At 38.8% G+C, this 21,881-nt stretch overlaps 1 protein-coding gene across 2 annotated transcripts in view; it reads left to right on the forward strand.

The window, feature by feature from the left end:
* The first annotated feature begins 1,856 nt into the window (after positions 1 to 1,856).
* Positions 1,857 to 21,881, forward strand: part of PAIP2B (poly(A) binding protein interacting protein 2B) — a 44,916-nt gene continuing 24,891 nt past the window's right edge. For both annotated transcript variants that reach the window (XM_060309977.1, XM_030877499.2), the window contains exon 1: positions 1,857 to 2,024. The gene's annotated coding sequence lies outside the window, so the exon portion shown is untranslated. The remainder of the gene's footprint in view (positions 2,025 to 21,881) is intronic.

Raw genomic sequence — 21,881 nt, forward strand, 5'->3', positions numbered from 1 at the left:
GCATAGTGATTCAGTTATACATCATACACATATATCTATTCTTTTTCAAATTCTTTTCCTATTTAGGTTATTACAGAATATTGAGTAGAATTCCCTGTACTATACAGTAGGTCCTTGTTGATCATATATTTTATATATAGTAGTGTGTACATGTTAATCCCAAACTCCTAATTTACACCCCCCCACCTTTCCGCTTTGGTAACCATAAGTTTGTTTTCTTAATCTGTGAGTTTGTTTTGTAAATAGTTCATTTATACCATTTTTTTAGATTCCACATATAGTAATATCATATGATATTTGTCCTTGTCTGACTTACTTCACTCAGTATGATAATCTCTAGGTCTATCCATGTTGCTGCAAATGGCATTATTGCACTCTTTTTTTATGGCTGAGTAACATTCCATTGTATATATGTACCACATCTTCTTTATCCATTCCTCTGTCGATGAACATTTAGGTTGCTTCCATGTCTTGGCTATTGTAAATAGTGCTGCAGTGAACATTCAGGTGCATGTATCTTTTTGAATTATGTTTTTCTCAGGGTATATGCCCAGGAGTGGGATTGCTGGTTCATATGGTAGCTCTATTTTTATTTTTTAAAGGAACCTCCATACTGTTCTCCATAGTGGCTGTACCAATTTACATTCCCACCAAGAGTGTAGGAGGGTTCCCTTTTCTCCACACCCTCTCCAGCATTTATTGTTTGTAGACTTTTTGATGATGGTCATTCTGACTGGGACATTTTATTATTTATTGGTTACTTGTTTATTGTCAGTTTCCTCAGCTAGAGAATAAGCACCCTGGGTGCATCTTCATTGTCTTGTTCATATCATATACCCAGAGCTTAGATCAGAGCCTGGAACATCGTAGCATATGCTCGATAATGTTTGTTAAATGAAAGAATTTATTTAATTATTTATGTATTTACTTAATTATTATATTTAATATATTACATATATATTTATCTAATTACTGTATTATTTAATGAGCTTACTTAGCTGTTCTTGTCATTTTTATCATGTATCCACTCATTTTGCAATCACTTACTAAGCCTCTACTTTGTGTTATGTACACAGTTAACAGGAGAGGTGGAGAGAGACAAAGATGTGTAAGGATTTCTATAAAGAAATCCCCACTTCCTGAAGGATAAAATTCAAAGTCCTTCGCAAGCAAAGATTGGACGCCGCAAATCCAAAGGGATAGTAAGGTTTTATATATTTTTTAACATTCAGAAAGGTAGATTTGTCTCTAGAAATGTGAAGAGTGCCTCTGCTTCCCTCCAGCCCCTCCAAGGAGCCCAACTCCCCAAATTTCCTCAATGGAGGGCCGCACCACGTCCCAGTCAGCCTTGCTCAAAGCTCCTCCCTTGGTAATTGACAGCTGGGGGGAAACCCCCTGAGGCCCGCCTCCACGCCCCTCCGTGCTAGACTGAGTGGCGCAACCCAGTGGGAGCGGCTGCTGGCTCAGCCAATGGAAGGAAACGGGAGCAAGGGCCTGTGTAAACAAACCCAGAGGTGCTGCGCCTTGGGCTCCTCCCCCACGTGGGGACCCGAAGGCTCCTTGGCCCAATGCCTCTACTGGACTAACGTAGAGTCCTTTCAGCCAATCTGAGCTCTCTCAAGGAGGTGCTCCACCCGAGGGAAAGAACTCAGGGAGCGAAAAGACAGGCATTAACACCAATCAGAAGCTGGAACTTCTGAGGGAGTGGGCGGGAACTGCTTCACATTTAGACCAATAAGAAGCACACGTGCCCTTCTAGGTGACTGAGCGGCATCCTCTTTGGTCCAATAGACGAATGGGGCGGTGCCCAACAACCAATTGCTTGGGTTCGGGGGCGGGGTGAGGACCAGTGTGCAGTAAGAGGTAACCTAGCGAGTGATAGCGGCGCTCCTTGGCTGCCGTGGCTCACGCTTTGGTACTACAGGCCGAGACTGTTCTGGCGACGGCGACCTCTGCGGCGACGGCTCAGGTTCTCGGAGGAGTAGCAGAGTACGGTCTGGAGGAGGGGCTTCTGGTCAGCCCAGGTGGGCTCGGGCGCCCGGGCTGCCGGGGAGGGGACGCGCGGGAAGCGCCGCTTTCCCGGCTCTGGGGGCACACTGCGCCTCCCTTTCCGCTGCCGTCGGGGCTGTGAGGGGCGGGGCGCGCCTTCCCGAGCTCCTGTGAGGAGGTAAGCCGGCAGGTCCCACATCGTGGCCCTCGGCGAGAAGGGGCATCCGCCGGCGTCAGTCCCTGCCCCTCGGGGGTGCTAGGCGGTCTTTAGTCCCTTTCTCCCCGCACCGGCGCGCTATTCTTCCCCCGCCCCCAACTTCCCTGACCCCCCCGACTCAGCCCCCTTCTAATACTCGGACTGAAGTCTCTGGCTTGCGAGTCCCTTTACTGCCCGGGTGCGACACTGCCAGGCAAATTGACGAGTGCTGCCTCCTGCCGTCCCCCTCCCGGAGATGGGAAGGGGTAGGAGTTGCGCATTTTCGCCCCTCCCCCATTCGCGGGTCCCCCTGCATTATTTGCGTTTCTTAAACTCGCTGCGTTCCCACGTTACTCAAACCTTCATTCTTTTTTTTTTTTGGCTGTCTTTTTTTTAACATGTTTATTGGAGTGTAATTGCTTTACAATGGTGTGTTAGCTTCTGCTTTATAACAAAGTGAATCAGTTACACATATACATATGTCCCCATATCTCTTCACTCTTGCGTCTCCCTCCCTCCCTCCCACCCTCCCTATCCCACCCCTCTAGGTGGTCACAAAGCACCGAGCTGATCTCCCTGTGCTATGCGGCTGCTTCCCACTAGCTATCTATTTTACGTTTGGTAGTGTATATATGTCCATGCCACTCTCTCACTTTGTCACAGCTTACCCTTCCCCCTCCCTATATCCTCAAGTCCATGCTCTAGTAGGTCTGTGTCTTTATTCCCGTCTTACCCCTAGGTTCTTCATGACTTTTTTTTTCTTAGATTCCATATATATGTGTTAGCATACGGTATTTGTTTTTCTCTTTCTGACTTCACTCTGTATGACAGACTCTAGGTCCATCCACCTCACCACAAATAACTCAATTTCGTTTCTTTTCATGGGTGAGTAATATTCCATTGTATATATGTGTCACATTTTCTTTATCCATTCATCTGTTGATGGACACTTAGGTTGCTTCCATGTCCTGGCTATTTTAAATAGAGCTGCAGTGAACATATTGGTACATGACTCTTTTTGAATTATGGTTTTCTCAGGGTATATGCCCAGTAGTGGGATTGCTGAGTTGTATGGTAGTTCTATTTGTAGTTTTTTAAGGAACCTCCACACTGTTCTCCATAGTGGCTGTATCAATTTACATTCCCACCAACACCTGATTTGAGTTAGGGACCCTGGCCACTTGTCTTCATCCTTCCCTTAAGCGAGTGAGCCCTTTACTCCCTCCCATCCCTTACATTTCATCTTCATCTCTCATGGATACTAACATTTTCTACTCGCCCCTTCCAGGCTCCTGGAAGGTGAACGCAAGAGAGGCAGAATACACTGTACAGGGAGCTTTTCAAGGTTGGGGACTTTAATCGGTTTTGTTAATGGTAACCCATTCTTCCCTTCCTGAAAATGGCATTGATCATTATATCTTTTCCAGAATCTGTCCCATTATAGTTGTTTTGGTGATAATTTTTGAAAATGCAAATGAGAAGGGTTTACTGGAAGCAAGAAATTTTAAAATGTATCATTATTATTTTTTAAGTAGATAGAATTGGATTATACTTTAAACAACTTAACTGGCGTGTCCGAGAGTGTGCAATGTAGGTAAGGGCTTGACCACCCTACTTTGTCAAGTAGCTGTATGGTGCTATGTGATTTGATCACACCCAGCCTGTGGATAATATAGCATTAAATCTGTTTAAAAACAGTACTCTCTATTCCCCTTTCACAGAGAATTTGTGTTCACCTTCATAGTATATCAGTTTGGGTTTCAATAGTGTTGGTTGTAGCCATATGTTTCTAGATAAAAGTATAAATTATGTTGTGCCTAAATAAAATATGCCAAGAATTTTATGGGGAAAAAGTAACATCATATTCAGTTTTGATTGAGACTTAAAGTTTTGAAAATATGAATTTAGATGTTGGACAGTGAGGATTTTGTTTGAGGGGATGGAGGAAATGGAAGTACTGGGATAAGCCTGACAGGTCCTTTACCCTGTGTGCAGGGGGGGAAGAGGGAAGAAAGAAAACACACGTGTACAAAGCCTAGTAGATTCTAACTGTGCTTAGTTTCATGACTTTACATAAATCGCAGTTGTTTTTCCTACTTCTTAGTGGGGAAATGTAAGCAGTGAGTATAGTATCACATCCACTGTGTTTTGGCCAGAATTTTGCAAGCTTTTGTGAAAAATTCTTATTGTTTTCCTTATCCTATTTATGACATATATATCAAAAGTCCTCCTTGTATTTTACTATGTTAAGACTGTATCTTGTATATAAAGAAATAAGTCTAATAGAGTGAATTAAAAGGAGTCTTTACTCTGAAGAGGCAGCATTGTCTAAAGGACCATATGTTTGAGCCCTGTTAATACAGAAAATCTCACTGGAAAGAGGAAGATCTTAAAACTAACACATGTCCAGATGTCTAGAACAACAACAAAATATTATGACAGAATTATTAGCAGTCATCAACTAGAAGTCCTATGAGTTGGTCACTCTTGTGAGTTGGTATAAGGCTGCAGTTGAAAACCAAAGTTCAATCTTTTCAGGTGTGTTTGTGCTTAGTAATTACGCGTTTGCAAATGTAGAGTACTATAGTTATGATTTCTTCTAGAGACTTTGTCTTTAAGGAGCTCATAGTTTGATGGAAGAGAGACCTGAAAACCAAAAATTAAATGCAGAGGGAGAGCTTCTGCAGTATAAGATGTGTACAGGGCAAAGAGAAGCACTGTGGTCTGGTGTTCTGTCCTCATCTCCTACTGCTCTAGACTTTCTAAAGTGCCATTTCCCAAACTACCTGTTTATTTCACATACCTGGGCCTTTCTCTGTAGGTACTGTTCTCTCTTCTTGAAAGCCTCTTCCACGTCTTATGTGCCTGGTGAGGTTCTATTTCAAAATCTTCTTGAAGCCTCCCACTGCCTACCCTCCATCCAAATAATTATTTTCTGTATTTTTTTGTTACCTTGTTATAAGTAATTACAGTTGATTCTCATTATTCATGGTGATTATGATCTATAAAATCACACAGAACACTAAATTAGTGAATATTGAACCATTGCTCCTAGGGAAAATATGTACATTTCTCACATAGATTTAATCTTAAATCCTAAATACAACTCATCCTGGTAGATTCTATTTCTTTATTTCACAAAAGAGAAAATGAAGTGCAGAAATGTTAAGTGACTTGCCTGAGGCCAACCCCTAATAAGTGCCAGTTAGGATTCAGACCCTACTGGCCCACGAGCCAGAGCTTCCTGCACTACACTGCACTGCCCCCTACTGTCTGTGTCCTCAGTCATTCCCATGAGAGCTGAAACTAAAAAGCAGAGCGCTGCCTAGTTCTACCTTAGCTGGGAACGTGCTCAGGAGTGACTCAAAATTTTTGACACTCTGTGCATGTCCATGAGTGACTCCGAAAGCATCATCAGTACTGATTTTAAATTTTAGCAAGTAGGCAAATTCGCAAATACAGGATCCACAAATAATGAGTATCAGCTGTACTTGTAAATAAGCCCTGGAATCTATTTCTTGGGAACTTTCCCTGCAATCCACTGTAGAATGTGCCTTTAGCTTCTTTGAGAGTTCATTCTCTTATTCATTTGTTCAACAAATATTTATTAAGCATTTACTATAAGCCAGACTCTGTTTTAGATTGTGGTGAACAAACTAGAGATTAAGCTGCTGCCTGGGACTTCTCTGCTGGTCCAGTGGCTAAGACTCCACACTCCCAATGCAGGGGACCTGGGTTGGATCCCTGTTCAGGGAACTAGATCCCACATGCTACAACTAAAGATCCCACATGCCGCAGCTAAAGGTCCCACGTGCCACAATTAAAGATTCCATGTGCCACAACTAAAGATCCCGCACCGGCAACGAAGATCCCGCGTGCTGCAACTAAGACCTGACGCAGCCAAATAAATAAATAAATATTTTTTTTAAAAAAAGCTGCTGCCCTTACAGATGTTAAATTTGAATAAGAAAGACAGACAGCTAACAGTCTGGAGCTCAGGAGAGAGGTCTAGTTTGGAATTAGAGATTAACTTGACCAAGGTGAAACCCTTTATGGTCCCTCCCACTTCACATCCCCTAGCATACTGATTTCCAGAATATTTCTGTTCTACTCTGTGCATACACTCTTTTGAGCCTCTCTACTTGTTATTAGTTGATTTTGAGGCCATTTACCCACGTAACTGGCAGGATATTCTAGAAGAATCATACTGATCTGGTCTTTCATTTCTGCCTTTGCCACCTGCCAACTGAGTGACCTTAGTCAAGCTGTTGAACTTTTAAAGCCTGTTTCCTAATTTCAGAAGTGGTGATCTGATGTGCTAGGCCCTTGTGGGTTGCAAGGAAGAGACACACATATTACTTTTGATGATGAAGGTTTAATGTAAACTAGAATGGGATATCATCTTAGCCACCATATTGTCCCTTGGCCCTAGTGCTTTCACAACCTTATAGGACAGTAACTTAGCAGTATTTAGGATAGGTTTTAAGCTCTGGAGACCTACCTTCTTTTACTTTGTTCACCCAACATTTGTGTTTCCTAAGAGAGAGTATCTGATTGGATTGGTTTGTCACCTTCTAAAATGGAGAACCCCTGTTGAGAAGAATTTTGAACCAGGCCATGGCCTAGGTGATCTCCCTCAATTTCAACCTGTAGATTGTTCTTAGTTAGAGCTCTGAGTCTGGTCCAGGAGTTTGTGGCCAAAGAAGTAGGATTAGTTTCTTGTATTATCTATGACACAGACTGTAGCATATACAAAAAGAACCTCTTGGAAACAGTTTCTTCAGAAAACAGCTGAATATAGAGTGGTCCGTAGAGTTTTTCATGGACTTCTGTCCAATTCACGTACCTATCTAACATGGTCATAGACAGTGTCTAATAAAGCACCTAACAAAGTACCTGACACATGTCAAATATTGCATAGATATTCCTTTTGGTATTGCATTTAACATTATTATAGTGTGGTTATTTGTTCACATGACTGTCTTCCTTACTAGACTGTGCTCCACCAGGGAGGGTTAACATCTTCATCCTCTATCTTTGGCACTTAGTTCAGTGCCTGATACATGGTAATAAATGTACAAATGTCTAACTTGAGGAATTCCCTCACTCTTCCTAAAAGGATGGAAGGATAGGAAAGCTTCCCAGAGAAGGTATTGTTTAAGCTCATTCTTAAAGAATGAGTAGGAATGTTTTCCAGGTGAATAAAACCTTGAGGCAGCAATCCAAGTAGGGACTAGCAGGTGCAAAGGCAGAGATATAAAAAGATAATGAAGTTTAGTGTATGCTCCTGGTAGATTAAGACAACAAACAAAAAGCAAACAAACAAAAATCACCTCAGGAAAAAACTATCAGTGGGCTTGGCCAGAAGACCTGTCACACCTGAATTAACTATGACCACAGCTGCTCAGTAATGGATGCAAATTTTAGGGAGAAAGTGTAATATTCTCAAGTTGTTGGCAGGGTATCAGTAACAGTTTAAAAATACAAATATTGACTTTTGGGAACTATTACAGTGTAGTGAAATTGTTTACTTCAGCATTAAGTTCATATGTGTCCTGCATTGTTCAAGGTGCTGAAAATGTAATCAAACTTATTCTCAAGTGGCTCACAAGCTAACAAGGAGACAGATGGATGAACTGATTTATTATGTAAGTGAAGTAATAGAGATATGAATAAAATGCTATCTAAACCAGAGAAAGGAGTATTTCGTGATATGGAACACTGGGGGAAGATTTCCCAAATGAGGTGGTATTTTTTTTTAAGTCTTTATTGAATTTGTTACAATATTGCTTCTGTTTTATGTTTTGGTTTTTTGGCCACGAGGTATGTGGGATCTTAGCTCCCCGACCAGGGATCGAACCCGCATCCCCGACATTGGAAGGCGAAGTCTTAACCACTGGCCCACCAGGGACGTCCCAAATGAGGTGGTATTTGAGTTGGGCCTTGGTAGGTAAAGAAGTAGGGGTGCACTGTACTGAAAATAGGGACTTTATGAAGATAATTTGTGGTAGGAAAGATTTAAGAATTATCCATATTTGCCATATCTGTTTTGGGCGTTCAGGTAGTAGTTACATTTATTCAAGCAGTTTCTCTGAGCATAAGATGTGAATAGTTATGCCATAGTAGAATTTTGTGTCAAAATAAACTGGGTTAAACAAAGGTTTCTGAAATGCAGAACATCTCTAGAGCCTTTATTATATTAATGTCTTTTGTGAAGCATGGCTCTCCAAAAGGGCTACGTTGTATTTAACCATGGCTTCTCTCCCCATCCCCACCCCTGCAGCATACCTATACATCTTTTGGAACAGGATTACATGAGACATAGTTTGAGGAATGATGAATTAAAATATATTTTAACCAAACCAAGATTTATCGGTAGTCTCCATGTCCATTGTAAAATGATGTATAATTCTATAATCTTATAGAAAAGAAGGAGAGACATTTGGCGAGAAAGAATACATTCTAGCCAAAATATCATCATCTTGGTCAATAAGTCCCAAACTTAAAAAACATTGTTATATGATCACACCCTCCCTTGAAAAGTATGGCTTATTCATATTTTAAAATTCTCTAAGGTGATCAGAGACACCCTGGGGCGTTGCAGAACTAGAGCAGGAGTCCGTGGTGGTGGCAAAGGCAGAGGTCATTTTGGAAGTGGTACTCTTCCACCTTGAGAGAATGCTTCTTTTATTATGCATTCATTTTAGGCCATGTTAGACATATTTTGCCAGATGGGTAATTTATTTAAGAGGATACTGAAAATCCACACCTTCTTCTGACTCTGGAATTTTTGGGATTGTATGCCAGTGTTCTCTTTTCAGTAAGATTTGGTTATATGAGCATTAATTAATGACCCTGCTGTATAATTGTAGTTCATCTGTCAAATTCTGATTATGTAATTAACTTGCAAGGTATTGTTAAAATTAAGGAAACAATGATCGTGTTTTTGATAGCGCACTGAATTTGAAGTCAGAAGATCTGTGTTTGACATTTGTCACTGCCAGCTTTCTATTTGAATGACCTTGGGCACAGCTGTCTAGCCATCTGTGGCCTCCTTTTACTTTTTTCTTCCTTTCCCATTTTGACAAAATGAAAGTACATAGGGTTAGTATAAGAATTAAATGATGCATATAAACATACCTTATGAACTCTGAGGCACTATGCAAATAAAAGACAGACTGAAGGAATGGAATGTATCCAACTTAATTTTCATTAACATTTTATTTTTAGTTTTTAATTTTGTATTATAGAAATAATACGTATTTACCATTGTAATGTTAGAAAGCATTGATAGGCAAAAGGAGGGAAAAGCTACAAAGCACTTCATAGATCTACCATACTGAGATGATTAACATTTCGATGGATGTATTTGATGGTTGTGTGTGTCTGCATTATTTAAAAGAAATGGGTTCATCTTGGGTGTTTTGTTTAGTCACTTTACTTTTATAAGTCCCCTAAGAGTACATTTGCTTGGTTCAAGGAATTGTTAAGTCTTTTGCTACATATTGCTGTATATAATGAGAACTATAATAAGAAAAGGAGCTGACTTCTCAGGCTGGTGAACGTAGGACCTTGTGGTAATCTAATATCCTGCACCACTTCAGAAGCTTCATGCAAGGCACATTCAGAAATGAACTTGATGTATGTACACAGTTATGCTTGGTATTGTTTGTAATAGCATGAAAAGGATGACTCCAGTGTGTCAACAGGAGCTGGTTAAATAAACCTTGAAACATCCAAATCATGGAATATTGTATAGTTGTGAAAAGAATGAGGAAGAGAGAAAGAAGGGTAGAATAAGAATATACATTGCTTATAATTGCAAAAGAAATTCTGAAATGATATATAAGAAACCAATGGAAGAAATAGGAGTGGGAATGGGATTTTGCCATATGCCTTCATTTATATTTTATATATTAAAAAAAATTTTGAGTCATGTTTTTGTATTACCTTTTCAAAAAATGAGTGAATGAATGAATGAAATGGAGTTAAGAAAAAGAAGAAAAAGGGATCTGAGCTGCTGCTCATCTCTTTGGTACTAGGTGATTACATAGCAACAGTAGAAGAGATTGGAAGAGAGGCCCTAGGAAGGAGTGGCAGCCTTGTTTTTCTTCTTTTACTCAGTTTTGTATATTTAAAAAATATTTTGAGAACAATGAAATGATTTGAAACTGTCAAATGGCATTGCTTCAATAGCTGAATTGCTTTCTTTTTCATGTTCACTTATAGTATTTTTTCATATGCATACATATTATTTTTAATTGTATTTACACTTTTAATATTTCTAAACTTATCTAATTGTATTTTTTCCATGTTGCTATAGGAGGACCTTTAAAAAAAATGCAGGTAGGGCAGTTTTATCTAGTGCATGTCCCCAAAGTGGTCTAATCTACCTCAAGGGGCAGGAAATTCATGCCCTCTAGTTTATATATGACATACATACATGAGGAAAAATAAGAAAAGGAAAAGATTTGAATATGTATCAATGAAAATAGCATTTCTCCTTGATGATAAAAGAAAACACTTTTTTTAATAATAATTCAGAAAACAAAATATAAAGAAAAATGTCTTAAATTTTCCACCCAAAACATTCTATTTTCTGCTTTTTGGACCTTTTTTATGCATATAAAATTTTTTTTAATTATATATATATTTCTCCCAACTATTGAGATGCTCATGTAGTTTTTTTCCTTTGCCTGTTAATATGGTAAAATACATTTTCGTATTTCTTAATTTTAGACCATCCTTGCATTTCTGGGCTGAACCCTATTTGATCAGAACTTTTTTGTTTATTTTTAAATAAATTTTTAAATAAATTGCTTGACTTTATTTGATCCTGTTTTATTTGAAATTATATGTTTGTAACATGGAAATTGGCCTGTGATTTTCTTTTGTGTTATTTTTGTTCTGTTTAATGTGTTGAGCTACCTGTATACTAATCATTAGAAGGTTCTCCATTTGTCTGTGTTCTGAAACAGTTGCATGGGGATTTACCTGCTTTTTGAAAGTAGGTACTTTGTGGACTATAGACTGGTCTTGCCCACCCTTTAAAATGCATTAAGGGAATTCTCTAGCTGTCCACTGGTTAGGACTCCGTGCTTCCACTGCAGGGGGCACAGGTTCTATCCCTGGTCGGGGAACTAAGATATCCCGAAAGCCGCGTGGCACAGTCAAAAATAAATACGTAAAATAAAATGCATTAAAATCAGGGGAAGTGAAGTTTTAACATAGTGATTGCAGTGTAAACAGAAGCAAAACAGTGTAATTATCTAATGAGAACTTTTGTTTGATAGTGGTGTTCTCCGTGTCTTTTTGCTACCAAGGCTAGTGCTGAGGTTACACTCACCATCTGAGGGTTTACCAGATGTAACTCTAGTTCTGAGGTGTTGCACATATACTAAATGTGCCTACCAGGGCTCTGCTTTATCCCCACAGAAAGCAAGAAGTAATGCAGTAAAAATCTACGTAGCTAGAAGATTTTGAAGAATGGGGCATTCTGGTTTAATTCTATTAACTTTGGAAATATAAAGGTGAAAAAAATCCTGAATTTAAACTCCCTGTTGAATGCAGTTCTACTACGTAGCAAATAATCCCACTTTTCTTCTTTAGTAAGTTTGATATCTTCAGACCTAGTTGATGTTTTATTATAGAAGTATATTAGGCGCATATTTGAAGATCCTGTTTTAGAACTTTAGGTGTAAGAGGATGTAAATGGTATTGCATGAAATCAGGCTGGGTGGGAACTGATGCCTGGTTAGTATCTATTTCAGACTAAATCTCTGATTGCTGCTTGTGTTGTTATCTAACTCATTTAAAATAATACATATTGGGTTGAGGGTAGGAGTTGTGAGGAGAGTATGTCTTTTAATCGGATGTCTTTATTTCGTATCAAGATAGGATATACAGTACCCCTGGCTTTGGACCTATAGAAGGAAACACGTTTTTCTACTTGCTGTAGACCAGTGGTGCTTCACGATCACATTGCTGGGCCCCACCCAGAGTTTCTGATTCCACAGGTCTGGGCTGGGGCCTGATAATTTGCATTTCTAACAAGTTGCCAGGTGATAATTGATGCTGCTAGGCCAGGGACTAAATTTTGTGACTAGTTGCTGTATACTAACTGTAAATTCTAGAAATCTGGGAGTATAAGATGGGGCAGATCATGAAAGATTTAACTCTCTGCTGCTGCTCAGCAAAGTGTTTGAGTTCAGGTAATGAACCGTATACAGGGATATGACACAATTCTTGTTTCATGATTGGAAGTCCTAGCCAAATATCAAGTGAGAAATTTTGTTTCATTTGCAGAGCTTAGAGACCAAGAGATTCAAATAGGATTAAGTGATTAATCCCATGAGAATGGGGGTTATTTATATGTCTCTTTTGTCTTTCCCACTTAACATTTAGCCTTGCTTTAGAAGGGCCTGATATTTTTTTTTTAACTGGGAAAGAACTTTGAGTGCCTATTAAATTGAAAGTTTTTGTGTTTTTAAAGATACTAGCTATTTAGTCTTAACATTTTTTAAACAGTGATTTAAGAGAATAAGAGAAACTTTTTAAAAAAGAGATAACTCACTGAAATTATTTTATATGTTGGAGAATATCGTCTGCTTCATAAAACATCAAGCATACTATGGGTTTTCTTTTTTTTTTTTAGTGATTTGTCATCATATTGTTTGAGGTAATACTAGTAATTCTTATAATCCCTCTGAAGATGAAAAATGAAGGCCAAAATCATAGCTGGCACAGAAGCTGGATACAGGAGACAGCTATGAAGGAATAGATAGATATACACACACATTTACACACACACACACACACACATAAAACACACATACATACACATATTTTTTTTTTAATGGTTATTATTGTTACTATTTTAACTAAGACAAAGATACCTGTGCTGAACTTAGGCCTCAGCTCTGGAAGCCACACCTTTTCATGAAGGAATTTTCCTTCAACAAGTTTCTCTCACTTGTCTGCTACCTAATTTCTTTTGTTCCACTGCTGACACCCTGGGTTTTAAAGTTGACCAGCTGGTTCAACATCAACTGTTGGAGGAATAACTGGTGTCATACACAGCAGGTTGGGCAGACTCCCTAATTGGAAACATTCCTGTTTTGCTCCCACCCCCACAGAGGAGAATTAGGAGGAGAAAAAGGAGAGTAGAACTAGATCCTACAGACCAGGCCAGTGGTTCTGAAGCTTGTTGCACAGCAGAAGCAAGCCACTAGCGTTCTAATGCACAATATAGATTTGGGGGCCCCACCCTGAGACCTTCTGAATCATGATCTGCTAGAACAGAGCCTGGGGGCTGCATTTTTAACAGCTGCCTGAAGTAATTTTATGTAGCCAGCTGGGCTCTATGCCTCAGACCAGACCAGTGCTGGTCCTAGGTGAATTTTCGCCAGCCATGGTAAAAGTAAAAAAATTAGGACCACATAGTGTTTTTCATAAAATTGCATTTATTAATACAAAGAATTGGTTTTTGCATTGAATTAAGGCCTTCATATGTTTTTGGATGTTACAATATCCCTTTGTAAAATTATGTTGATAAGGATGTTTTCTATTACCCTTATTTAGTTAAAACAAATTGCAATCTTATGTTCTCCGCAAAATACTTGTGAAAATTTCCTAGTCTGTGAAATCCTAAAGATTGAGTATCTCTGATCTCATTTTTGGAAATCGTTTTTTAAAATACTTTGGAATACAGGTCCATACAGGGTCCAAAATCTTCGGCTAGTTAAGTTTTTTTTTTATTTAATTTAATTTTTTATTTATTTTTGGCTGCGTTGGGTCTTCGTTGCTGTGCTCAGGCTTTCTCTAGTTGCAGCGAGCGGGGGCTACTTTTTGTTGTGGTGTGCTGGCTTCTCTTGTTGCGCAGCGTGGGCTTCAGTAGTTGTGGCTCGCGGGCTCTAGAGCGCAGGCTCAGTAGTTGTAACGCACAGGCTTAGTTGCTCTATAGCATGTGGGATCGTCCCGGACCAGGGCTCGAACCTGTGTCCCCTGCATTGGCAGGGGATTCTTAACCACTGCACCACCAGGGAAGCCCTAGATAAGTTTTAGAATTCAGAAATTTTCAGATTTTAGAGAGATCCTTTCTCTGTATGATATGTAATGCCTGAGGGGGTCTGGTGCAGAACCCTTAGTTGCACACATTAATATTTCTGAGCAAAACAAGAGTATTCACACTAAGTAAGGTAAATTAAGGCGATATATAGCTTCACATCAGTTCAGGCCAAGTTTTACTGTCAATTGAGTTTTGACATGAAGTGTATGGAAAATTTTTAGTTTTTAGAGCTTTTTGGATTTTGGAATTTTACATAAGGGATAGGATAGACCTATTTGAGGTCTGCTTTCTCATCCTAAAAGTGCCAGCAAGCTTCAAATTAAATGGAGCTTTGTATGTTTATGGTAGGGAATAATTTATTTTGATTTAACACACTAGTGTGTGATGTATTCTTATTTGTATTTTCCTTCCAAAGACCTGGTCCTCTGTTGAATAGCGTTTTTCTTCAGCCTGCTTCCCCTACTCCCATTTGTAGTATTTGAGAAAATTCAGAGTTTTATATCAGAGGCATTCTAGAACTAAAGTGGGAAGAGTGAGAGTGTAGGGTAGTGGGTAAGAACATGGGCTTTGGAGACAGAAAGACCTAACCTTAAGCCCCAATTCTGGCACTCACTAGGTTGTACCTTGCTTTAACAAATATCTGAATGTCAGAGAATTTATCTGAAAAACCAGGATAATAATAGCATCTATATCAACAGTATTGCTGTGAAGGTTAAGAGAGAATGTCAGTGAAGTACTTGGAAGAGCTGTTATTCTATTCTCATCTTTTTCCCCTGGTATTTGGGTAGATTACTTGCTTCCTCTGTGTAACTTAATTGTCCCATGGTAGCCTCTCTTTCCCTTAGAGCCGGAGTCCCCAACCCCGGACGGCAGACTGGTACCGGTCCGCAGCCTGTTAGGAAGCGGGCCGCACAGCAGGAGGTGAGCAGAGGGTGAGCGAGCGAAGCTTCATCTGCCGCTCCCTATTTGCTCGCATCACCGCCTGACCGTACCCCCCACCACACGCCCCAGTCCGTGAAAAAATTGTCTTCCATGAAACCCTGGTACCAGAAAGGTTGGGGACCACTGCCTTAGAGGTTCTGGATAAGCTTGCTTCAAACATTTTCCCAATTCATGATCTGCTTCTGTTCCATTCTTGCAACTAAAACTTCAAATCCTGCCTCATCAATGATTTCCACACCAAAAAATCCACAAGCTCCTAAGCTTTATATGGGCCTAGTAGTTTTACCAAAATTTGAATGTCTTAGGGTAGAGTCCACATTACACAGTATGAGGCCTTTCACTACCTGAAATGTATCACTCTTATTTTTTTCATCTTTACTTTGTTCCAGTACTGTGCTCCCACTAACCAGGGAAACCTTTCCCTTTCTCCCATGAAACAATTCTGCTCTTACCCTGGCCCCTCAAGGACTCACCTTCTACCCCAAATTAATTTTCAAGGAGTTTCTACCACCCTGAATGGTACCTTTCCTAAAAAGACTTCCAGTGAATACAGTTTTCTCTACCTTATTACACATGTATTTGGACTACTTAGCTCCTTTTCCCCCACTTTGCTGTGGAAGACAATTCTTTTCTCTAGAAATATATCGAATAAAATGAGCATGTGGTCCTTTTTGGTGACTTTTGTTGAGATCCATGGTATGGATTTCTTCCAGTTTACATAATCCTCTATGGCAAGATTTTATACCTAGCCTGCAGCTCGTGAAGAGAATGTTGTAGCCACCTGGTGTTATTAAACACTCAAATAGTAAATAAGAACATGTAAAGTATTTTTGAAGAATAGAATTAGAATTTTTTTTCCCCTCAAGAGTAATTTAACCTGTCAAAAACAGATTCCTGAGTGATATTGTCACTGGCTGTGGGGAATAATTGTTGATACTCAGTGAAGAATGCTCAGCCTATATCCAGGCCCCTGAAGGCATGGACGTCCCTTCCTAGCAAATGAGATTTAGCATACAGTATTCTAGAAATGGCAGTTTGTCAGCAAATTATTTATTGAAGACCTAGTGGGCACATAAAAGCATATTAGAAAGTGTAAAAGACTTGATTCTTGCCCTCGAGAAACGTCTAAGGTTATAAATGGACTGTTCCCAAAACAAATAACAAGTAATGCTCACTCGAATGTAGATATAATCAAATGTGAAATAGTGATGGAGGTGGGGTAGACCTTAGGCAGAGATTGTATTTAGGTTTCTATAGTGGCATTTTTTTTTTAATTAAAAACTTTTTTAAAAATATTTATTTATTTGGTTGCATTGGGTCTTAGTTGCAGCAGGCGAGCTCCTTAGTTGTGGCTCAAGGGGTCCTTAATTGTGGCTCGCTGGCTCCTTTGTTGCAGCATGCATGTAGGATCTAGTTCCCGGACCAGGGATCAAACCCGGGCCCCCTGCATTGGGAGCGCGGAGTCTTAACCACTGTGCCACCAGGGAAGTCCCATGGCATTTCTAATACTATTACGCATTTAAAAAATAAGCTAAACTGTCCTCAGATCAGTCTAAGACATTTAAAAGCCTTTCCTTTGTTATTCAGAAAAGTTACACATATTTCATATGTAATAATTTGCCCATAGGAATGTTTTAATGTTATCTGCTAAAGATTCAGTTTGCAATATTTTCTCTGTTAATAGTATATAATATCTTGTTGGAGCTGTATATGGAGAAGTCAAGGTCCCTATGATAACCACCACTTGATGTTATCCTGGGAGGACAATTGATGGACTTTACCTGTGGAAGTAGAACTTGCCACTGACTGTTGTCAAGTGTTGATTCTACCTTTGAAAGTCCCTTTAAATGCTTTATGGAGAGCATTTTATGTCTGTTTTGTACATTTCCAGTAGGATAATAGTAATATCACAGAACATTCTAGGCATTGTTTCTAAAAGTTTGTGAGTTGTTAGAATAAAAATGTAATGAATAAATAAGGCAATTAATTAATTAGGAAAATGCTTGGTAGTTAAGACTTCTCAGAGCAGTTAATTTACTTGGCCATGGATTCTTTTTTTTGGCCATGCCCATGCGGCATGTGGGATCTTAGTTCCCTGACCAGGGATCAAACCTGTGCCCCCTGCAGTGGAAGCACAGAGCCCTAACCACTGGAAACCACCGTTTTTTTTTGTTTGTTTGTTTTTTCAATTTTTTGCAAAGGGCATTCACAAGACTGATGTTTTGTAAAACACCAATTTGCGAACTACTGTACTGATGTAAGAATTAGGGAAATTGGGATTTGTACTATTCCACGTAGTGTTTGCCACTGTATTAGAGGAATTGTTCTCAGTCTTTAGTCTTTCTGTATATCAGAATCACCTATAACAGTTAATAGGCAAAAATACAGATTTTGGGCCCTGGCTCAGGCCTAACAAGTCATATTGCTTAACAAGCGTGTTAACATTCTATTTGCAAGCCCTTTTCTTGCATCCAATGAAAGGATGGAACATTTGTGTATTGAGGTCAGTATAGGAACGCTTAGCAGAGTGATTACTTCCTTGTTTTCTGTTAAAGGCAATGCAGCTTCTCCGAGAACAAATGAAGTGGAAACAGAGGGGATAAGGTCATTCTAATTGGAGACTGACCCAGAACTTGTTTTTAAAATCTCCATATACATATCCTACCTGTTCTCCCTATACTTTCCCCACCCCCCAAAAAAGTTGAGCTACTCATTCTGCCTCCTTTGCACCTTGATCTTCCACCAAATGATGGAGAAAATTTGCTGGGTTTATTTACTCAGTAAAAGAAGACTTTGTAGGGCTTTCCTGGTGGCGCAGTGAGAATCCGCCTGCCGATGCAGGGGATGTGGGTTCGTGCCGCCGTCCGGGAAGATCCCACATGCCGCGGAGCGGCTGGGCCCATGAGCCTGTGCGTCCGGAGCCTGTGCTCCACAACGGGAGAGGCCGCAGCAGCGAGAGGCCCGCGTACCGCCAAAAAAAAAAAAAGAGAGAAGACTTTGTAAAACAAGGAGACAGATAAATTACTTTAGTGCAAAATATGTTCCACATTGTGGAAAGAAAATCAAAATGGAGTCAGTATTGCTAAGAGAGCTCTTTAAAATGGAGCTGGGAGGCCATTAGTAAAGTGTCATCTCAGCCTGGATGGAATCTGACCTTTTGACCTGATGAAGTCATCCAGAACATCTGCCAGGAACTCAGGATACTTATTGGACCCTTGCCCTAAAATAACTGTAACAGTCTATCTACTTACCAGACCCCTACCCTGAAACAACTTGTGCCTTAAGGACAAATATTTTCTGATTAGTGTCAGAGTCAGTCACAGTTCTCACCAGGCAACTGTTTTTCCAAAGTGAAGCCTATAATATTCTTTTATTAATCTACAGGTAACAAATGTAATGCAGACATCGATCTTATTGGAATAGTAGCGAAATCTCTGGAGCCAATAGAAGAGAACTGGGCGCTCCATTAAGTAGCAGTAACAGGGTAATTTAGCAACAATCACCATTAAAGGCAAACATGTATGCATAATTATGGAGGTGAGCTGTTAAATAGTAAAATCGGGACTATTAATTACAATCAAATGAAAGTTAACACTGATTACTTACGATATACAAGGCACTGTTCTGAACACTTAATTTTTTTAAATTGAGGTGTAGTTGACTTAACAATATTATATTAGTTTCAGGTATACAATAGTGAATCAAAATTTTAATAGATTATACTCTATTTAAAGTTATTATAAAAGAGTTGCTATATTCCCTGTGTTGCAAAATATATTCTTGTAGCTTATTTATTTTATACAATTTTATACATAGTGGTTTGTACCTCTTAATCCTCTACCCCTATCTTGCCCCTCCGTCCTTCCCTCTCCCCAGTGGTAACCACTAGTTCTTCTCTATATCTGTGAGTCTGTTTCTACTTTGTTGTAGTCATTTGTTTTATTTTTTAGATTCCATATATATAAGTAATAACATACAGTATTCATCTTTCTCTGTCTGATTTATTTCACCAAGCATAATGCCCTCCAGCTCCATCCATGTTGTTGCAAATGGCAAAATTTCATTCTTTTTTATGGCTGAATAGTATTCCACTATATATATATCCATTATATACAGATCCAAAAAAATATTTCTACAATTTACGTTAAAGAGTGTTCTGCCAGGACTTCCCTGGAGGTCCAGTTGTTCAAACTCCGCATTTCCATCGCAGGAGGCATGGGTTCGATCCCTGGTCAGGGAACTAATCCCACAGCCATGTGGCGTGGCCAAAAAAACAAAACAAAAACCAACAACAGCAACAAAGAGTGTTCTGCCTATGTTTTCTCCTAGTAATCTTATGCTTTCTGGTCTTACATTTAGGTCTTTAATGCATTTTGAGTTTATTTTTGTATATGGTATGAGAAAATGTCCTAATTTCATTCTTTTACATGTAGCTGTACAGTTTTCCAAGCAACACTTATTGAAAAGACTGTCTTTTCCCCATTATGTATTCATGTCTCCTTTGTCATAGATTAATCGACTATAAGTGTGTGGGTTTATTTTTGGGCTCTCCATTCTGTTCCATTGATCTATGTGTCTGTTTTTGTGCCTGTATCATACTGTTTTGATTACTGTGACTTTGTAGTATAGTCTGAAGTCACAGAGCATGATACCTCTTGCTCTCTTCTTTCTCAAGATTGTTTTGGCTATTTGGGGTCTCTTGTGTTTCCATACAAATTTTCGAATTATTCTAGTTCTGTGAAAAATGCTCTTGGTATTTTCATAGGGATTGCATTGAATCTATAGATTGCCTTGGGTGGTATGGTCATTTTAACAATATTAATTCTTCTGATCCATGAACATGGAATGTGTTTCCATCTGTTTGTGTCATCTTTAACTTCTTTCACTGGTGTCTTATAGTTTTCCAAGTACAAGCCTTTTACCTTTAGATTTATTCATAGGTATTTTATTCTTTTGGAAGCAATTGTAAATGAGATTGCTTCCTTAATTTCTCTTTCTGATAGTTTGTTGTTAGTGTATGGAAATGGACCAGATTTCTGTATATTAATTTTGTATTCTCCAACTTTACCAAATTCATTGATGAGCTCTGGTAGTTTTTTGGTGACATCTTTAGGATTTATTTATGTATAGTATCATGTCATCTGCAGATAGTGACAGTTTTACTTCTTCCTTTTCAGTTTGGATTCCTTTTATCTAATTGCTATGGCTAGAACTTCCAATACTATGTTAAATAAAAGTGGCAAGAGTGGGCATCCCTGTCTTGTTCCTGATCTTAGAGGAAATGCTTTCAGCTTTTCGCCGTTGAACATGATGTTAGCTGTGGGCTTATTATATGTGGCCTTTACTATGTTGAGATATGTTCCCTCTATACCCACTTTGTGGAGAGTTTTTATTAAACATGGATGTTGAATTTTGTCAGAAGCTTTCTCTGCATCTAGTGAGATGATCAGATGATTTTTATTTTCAATTTATTAATTAATGTGGTGTACCACATTGATTGATTTGCAGATATTGAACCATCCTTGTATCTGTGGGATAGATCCCACTTGATCATGATGTATGATCCCTTTAATGTTTTGTTGGATTCAGTTTGGTAATATTTTATTGAGGATTTTTGCCTCTATGTTTATCAGTGATATTGGCCTGTAATTTTATTTTTTTGTGGTACCTTTGTTGGTTTCTTGGTATTAGGGCGATGCTGGTTCATAGAATGAGTTTGCAAGCATTTCTTCCTCTGCAATTTTTTGGAATAGTTTGAGAAGGAAAGGTGTTAACTCTTCTCTAAATGTGTGGTAGAATTCACCTGTGAAGTCATCTAGTCCTGGACTTCTGTTGCTTGGGAGTTTTTTTGTTACTGGTTTAATTTCAGTACTGGTAATTAGTCTGTTCATGTTTTCCATTTCTTCCTTGTTCAGTCTTGGGAGATTGTATATCTCTAGGAATTTGTCCATTTCTTCTAGGTTGACCATTTTATTTGCATACAGTTGCTTGTGGTAATCTCTTATGATCCTTTATATTTCTGTGGTGTTGGTAGTAACTTCTCCTTTTCCATTTCTGATTTTATTTATTTGGGCCCTCTTTTTTTTCTTGATGAGTCTGGCTAAAGGTTTATTGATTTTATTTATCTTTTCAAAGAACCAGTTCTTAGTTTCCTTGATCTTTTCTTTTTCTTTTCTTTTTTTGTCTCTATTTCATTTATTTCTACTCTGATCTTTATGATGTCTTTCCTTCTACTAACTTTGGATTTTGTTCTTCTTTTTCTAGTTCCTCTAGTGTAAGTTTAGGTTGTTTATTTGAGATTTTTTTTTTATTTCCTGAGGTTGGCTTATATCACTATAAACTTACCTGTTCATGCTGCATCCCATAGATTCTAGATCATTGTGTTCTTGTTTTCATTTGTCTCCAGGTATTTTTTAAATTTCTTCTTTGATTTCTTCAGTGATCCATTGGTTGTTTAGTAGCATATTATTTATCCTCCACATGTTTGTGTTTTTTGCAGTTTTTTTCTTGTAGTTGACTTACTGGTCTCATAGCGTTGTGGTTGGAAAAATACTTGATATAATTTCAATTTTCTTGATTTTACTGAGGCTTGTTTCGTGGCTTAGCATGTGATCTATCCTGGAGGATGTTCCCTGTGCACTTGAAAAGAATGTGTATTCTGCTGCTTTTGGATGGAATGTTCTATGT

Source organism: Globicephala melas, chromosome 12, assembly GCF_963455315.2.
Source record: "Globicephala melas chromosome 12, mGloMel1.2, whole genome shotgun sequence".
Classification (NCBI taxonomy): domain Eukaryota; kingdom Metazoa; phylum Chordata; class Mammalia; order Artiodactyla; family Delphinidae; genus Globicephala; species Globicephala melas.